The sequence below is a fragment of the Amphibalanus amphitrite genome, unplaced genomic scaffold (genome assembly GCF_019059575.1).
Source record: "Amphibalanus amphitrite isolate SeventyFive unplaced genomic scaffold, NRLGWU_Aamphi_draft 000741F_arrow, whole genome shotgun sequence".
Taxonomy (NCBI): domain Eukaryota; kingdom Metazoa; phylum Arthropoda; class Thecostraca; order Balanomorpha; family Balanidae; genus Amphibalanus; species Amphibalanus amphitrite.
Genome location: NW_024882235.1, coordinates 48,062 through 54,126, shown reverse-complemented (window position 1 = coordinate 54,126; position 6,065 = coordinate 48,062). Strand labels below are relative to the sequence as shown.

The following is a 6,065-nucleotide window of genomic DNA, read 5'->3' as shown; positions in this document are numbered from 1 at the left end:
CTCGGGCATTTGTTGCGAGCTGCGCTGATCGGTGAAAGAAGCTGGCCGTCTTGCCCTACCCATGTGACCGTCTTACCCCATGGGGTGGGGTAAGACGGGTTTTTGCAAGGTTTTGCAAAAATAGCTGCAGTTTATTTGTTGAATCAGGTCTAAGTCTCATCTTCTGGCAAATGAAAGTAAAATGTCTGAAAAAGGTTTTCACCCAGTTTCCCGTTTCTATGATGTTTCTAACCGGCCGAAAAATGGCTCCAAAGTTAAGGTGCCCGTCTTACCCCACTTTCCCCTACCTGACCTTCCACGGCCTCTCCCGGCCCGAGCGGACGCTGACGTAAGGCCACCAACGAGCGAGACAGGCGAGCTGACAACAGGGCGCCAGTGTGTAGTGCAATAGCAGCCAGAAATGGTGTTAATGCGCTTACTCTCTTTATAATAAGCAAAAAAGAAGAAACTAATGCTTTATAATTAACAATTTACAACGCATATGCACGAGCCACGTCGGCATAAAGCGGTAGCTAAGCTGAATTCTCTTTAACCCGCGCACCGACGGGGGGGGGGGGCGGATATCCGCCCCCCCTGAGGTTTTTCGCGAATAGCGGGAAAACCGCGGCGCGTAGCGCCGCGAAATTTGGTATGACTATTTCCTTATCAATTTTACACATGGTGTGCAAGTTTGAACCTCCTAACTTTCAAGGTCAGGTCACCAGGTCACTTTGAATGACCCAACCTCAAGTCACTTTTTTGCAACTTTGTCACCGTGCCAGAGCTACAGTAGATGTCGGAGGCCTTTGAAAGTCGCAGGATGTTATTAGGTCATTAGTAGCTACAATTTGTATATCTCGGAATTTTGATATCGGTGACCTAAGGTCAGGTCAATTTCGCGACCTCCCCATTATAAGTCAATGGGGGAAAAATCAACTCCCTGTTTTTACCACTAAAACGGGTCGGAATGGCCCCATATACCATACATGACTTCATATACGATCAACCTTCACTACCTTGAGGTCTGTTTTGCTGTTGGGCAGCTGTGAGGTCATGTGACGTCATCAAAGGTCACCAAAGGTTTTTGGCCAATAACTCCGTACAGGAGCAAGATACAGACGCGTGGATGGTCTCATTGTGTTCAGCTCGTCAAGACGCATCGAATGATATACATGATGACCTCGAGGTCACGTGACCTGAGGTCAACCTTTGACCTTGACCTTTCGAGGTCAACATATATATCATTCGATGCGGATTGACGAGAGGATCACGATGATGCCCTTAGTTTGTTCCTATCTTGACTAATTCGAAAGTTATTCGAGAAAAACTCTCTCCATATTTAGCGCCGCCATTTTGACGTTTTCGACCCCTGTGACGTCATCTTTGACCTGACCTGAAAATGACCTTAGTAAAAATTGTAGATCTTGACCGTGCGTATCCGATGCCGTTTACCGCTTGTCGCTATCTTGCTTCGTTCTCGAGATCTCAGGGGGGGGCGGTCATCCGCCCCCCCCCGTCGGTACTAAGTTGGCGCAGACCCCCGTCGGTGCGCGGGTTAAGGTCGCCCCACACCGGACCTCGCATGCGGGTTGCGAGTTTGTGGGTTTTCGGGGTTTATTCAAAGTTAACCCTATTAGTGGCAGGGGGGGGGTTGTTTTTATCCACCCCTCAGGTTTTTCGGGAATATCTCCGAAACCGCTAAAGCTACGATGCTGAAACTTTCTGACTTTTCCTAAAACTAAATTGGGCACATTTCCTGAAAATTTCAAGTTCATAACTTTACCAGGGGCGGCTCCAGAGCACTGGGAATTGGGGGGTCCTATTCGTGAAGCGAGTCATTTGGGCGAAGATCACGATGATGCACCAGTTAACGAACAGTGAATGAAAGGTATCATGTGATAACATATACAAAGTTATTGTGCATCCTCTTTTGACACGTTTTTGCTATAATAGGCGGATCCAGGCGTCCAAAAAGGGGGGTTATTTTTTACCTCCCAACATAGGTGCCCTGACACCGCCTATGCATGACCAATACAATTTTAGTCGTTCTCTCATAAGAAAATTGTATCATAACAAGACCATTGCCACCCTTTTTAGAAACAGTACCAACAAAAACCTTATTTACTATACTTTTTGTGTACCCCCAATCTCAATGATCTGTATCCGCCTATGATTTTTGAAAATGCATATTTTTAGGATCCATGTGAATTCCTGGTTCATTCTCTATCGATCGGCAAAAGTTGCGTTAAGATTGGTTCAGAAACCAAGCCGTGATAAACAGTCTAAAATGTATCTGCAATTTGCCCGTTTTTACCCCCCTCTACCCCCCTATTGACATTTTTTAATTTTATTTTTTTTAGAAATGTAGATCTCGTTGAGCCAAATCGAATGCCGTTTGAATTTTGAAAATCGGCCGATTAGATCTCGAGATATCAAGGGGGGGTCGTAAACAGCCCCCCCCCCCTGCCACTAATATGGGGTAGCCAGGAGCCTGCCACTAATAGGGTTAAACAATACATTCTAGGTTAAGTGACCCACACCGCCATCTAAAAAGTGAGTCCGAAAATGTTTGACTTGCGAGCTATCTCGCCTCGCATTCCAAAAGTTGATTTTGAGTCAACTTTTTAGGTTTTCCTCGCTGCGAGGGCTGCAAGATTTGAGGTGTTTTGGTGGTGTCGGTTATAGGTTCGTTTTGCTTTTATTGAGACAATACGTAATTTTCTAAAGGTGTATCGTCTTCACAGCATTCATGGATTGAGTATAAGAGAATAGTGTTCTCACTCCACGAATGAATATAGTAGCCGCTAACCCGAAACCCGCAGATTCGCAACTCGCTCGCGAGGTCCAGAGTGGGGCGGCCTTTAGAGAGAGAGTCCGGAACGTTTTCGCTGCATTTTTGCTTCATAACCTCCGCCAGTGCATTATGTTTATGATTAGTTACATCACGAGCATTCATTCATTCATTCATTCATGCATTCATTCATTCATTCATTCATTCATTCATTCATTCATTCATTCATTCATTCTGTCTGTCTGTCTGTCTGTGAGGAAAATTGCAGTTCTAATGAGTTATATTGCCTTAGGGAGGGGGGGGGGGGGACTGCCGACTTTTGGTCCCATTCTTTCCTTGCAACGTCCATAGGGCTAATGTTAAAATGACAAAATCAAGGGGGCATGGTGCACCGGTGCCTGCCCCTCGCCCCGTTCCGCCGCCTATATGTGATGCATTGTGACGAATCATGCATCATATTTTCTTTTTCTCGCCTCTGTCTTTAGATTGGCCGTGTTTAGAAACAACGAGGAGCTGTTTACGGGGTACGGCAGTGGTTTGGACTACAGCACGGCGAGTAACGCGGGCATCGCCTATCTGAATCGCGGCGACCGTATCCAGCTGAGGGTAAGCCGCCGGCGCCGCCACGGGGACCGGGACGGAGCGAGGAGCTTTGACAGGCCTTTAATCTAAGTACCGGGTGTCCCAAAAGTAAGGTCATGATTTAAAACTTAAATATCTCGAGAAGTAAGAGTCCGAATCACTTCTAATTTTAACCCGCGCCGGGCCGGGGGGGGGGGGGGTGTTTGAACACCCCCCCTTGCGGTTTTTCGCAGATATCTCAAAAACGGCGGCGCGGAGCGCCGCCGTTTTTGGCACACCTGTTCGTGCATCTTTTCCGCACATGTTGTGAAAATTTCAGACCCAGGTCACCTTAGGTCAGGTCACCAGGTCACGCCAAGTGACCTCACCTCAGAAAAAATAAGAATGCTCGTCATAGCTACACCGACTGAACGATTGCCTTGAAACTTTCAGCGATTGATTAGAGCAACACTATCTATAAAATGTATATCTCGGAATTTTGATATCGTTGACCTAAGGTCAGGTCAATTTTGCGGCCTCTCCATTATAAGTCAATGGGAGAAAATTGAAAAGCGCCTGTTTTGCACGAACGCTATTCTAGACACTCTCAAACATCGAGATGTAGGTAAAATAGACACACTGAACCAGAAAATGGCAACTGTGACCCCTCGTTATGTCCCCGAGGTCATCTCAGGTCACGAACAGAATCTAACAGTTTTTCGATGATAACTTCTGATAGAGGCGTGCTAGAGCGCTGAAAACGCCTTAGATGTGTTCGGCTCGACGTTGCGGATCGACTGATATGCAACATGACCTTTTCCGGTCAGGTCATGACCTTGACCTGAGGTCAAATTTTCAAGTTGACCTTTCAAGGTCAAATTATAGTTCATTCGACGCGTCTCGACGAGAGGAACACGATGCTGGGAATAGTAATGTCATAGCTCTTTTGAGTCAAAAGTTATTGCCGAAAAAACGTTTTTCGTAAAAACGGCTATTTTTGGAGTTTTTGCCCTCTGGAGGCTAAACCGTTGACCTGAGGTCAAATCTGAGAACATCACTCAGAAAGGTCTGTAAAAGGGCTATCGAATGCGCTTTTTTGCGGCGCTGTAGCTCTATCGGTTCCGGAGATAGCCGTTGGCAGTTTCCAAAATGTTGAAATAGTGAACATTTGACCTTTGGTGACCTCTGGTGACCTGACCTTTGACCTGACCCAAAAAATGACCGAAGTGTTTTCGTCCTTATTTTGGACGTTCTTTCGATTGCCGCTTACCGCGTGTCGCTACGTGGCCCAGGAGCCGAGTTAGAAGGGGGGGGGGTGTTCAAACACCCCCCGCGGCCCGGCGCGGAATTTCAGAGCACCGGCCCGGCGCGGGTTAACACGTGCAAGATACATCCATAAAATTATTTTCTTGCATGCTTAAACCATTTTTGATCATAACTACACCGAGCAGTAGGCATAAAACTGAGAAGGTCGAAATTCAACTCTTAGAGAGGGTCCGTCATTAAAACAAAGGGTAAATACCGCCTAGTTTTCGGCCCTAAGCAGACCCTATCAGCTCGCCCTATCTCTGAACTCATGCATAGTTTCGCCTCAACCGGTAAAACGTCAGAAAAAAGGTAAAATGTACGCACAGGGCATGTATACTTAGCCACCTGTGCTTCGAGGTCCTGAGGACGACAGCGGGAATCGGGTGAAAATAAATCAAGAGAGGTGGCCGAGAGTCCTCCCAGTGGTTCTTCCGCTCGTCGCAACGCAGCTGTGCCGACACCATCAACCAGCAGTGGTTTCAGCAGGATGGAGACTATGCTTGCACCGTCCTGAAGATCATGCATTGTCTCCGAGAGTGGATGTGAGATCGCGTAATTTTCAGTCAGGGCAACGCCATTGAATGGCCTCCGCGGTCACCTGACGTTACACCTTCATATTTTTATTCTCTGGGTACACAACGGAAAGGTTGTCTTTTAGGACAACCCAACGAGCCGGGAAGAACTACAGGATGATCCCTCCGAGCAAACATAGCGGCATCTCACCAGAGAATCGCTCCAGAATAGTGGAGGAAGTAAAACGCAGTCTATTCGTGCACGCGGCCCGAAATGGTAGCCATGCAGAAAAGCAGCAAATGTGGGGCTACGAGCCAATGTATTGACTCATACGTATATCAGAATAAAATTTTATAAAATGCTCTTTCATATGATGTCCTATTTATTTCTATCCATCGCGTATTTTTGGCGGTGTGGCCAAAACAAATGATGACCTTACTTTTGGGACACCCGGTATTTGCTTCAGTGGACCTGCCTACTACGTGCTCAGTATTACTGGCTTAGGATAACTTCACCAGTTATTTTGTATCGCATTTGATCTAGCCAGTGTCACTCAGCCTAACTTGGGCCACCAAAAGGTAGGCAGATTAGAAGCTTAATGAGGTAGGTGATTTATAAATGACACAACTGGTAATGGCCAAGCTTTGGATGAGGTTTTCTATAATGTCTTGCATGTTCAATGCGCATTGCTCGGGGATTACGAGTAAAGTATGCAAACTATGCATGTTGCGCCGCTCCTATTTATTTGGCCTGTTCTGCAAACGCAACAGCTTCCCATTGCTTGCATTCAGTCGTGCATAAACTTTCAATTTACAACTACATTGTCTCCGGCAGATAATTGACGGCTCAATCCACGAATCCAGCCACCCTGTGCGCAGCTACGTTACTCTCAGTGGCTTCAGGGTGGGCGGCG

General features: G+C 46.8%; 1 long non-coding RNA gene across 1 annotated transcript; it reads left to right on the top strand.

Annotated features, from left to right (window-relative positions):
• The first annotated feature begins 295 nt into the window (after positions 1-295).
• On the top strand, positions 296-6,065 carry LOC122365468. The gene is made up of 3 exons (XR_006253758.1): positions 296-328; positions 3,256-3,376; positions 5,987-6,065. It is a non-coding gene; the product is annotated as an uncharacterized LOC122365468 (long non-coding RNA).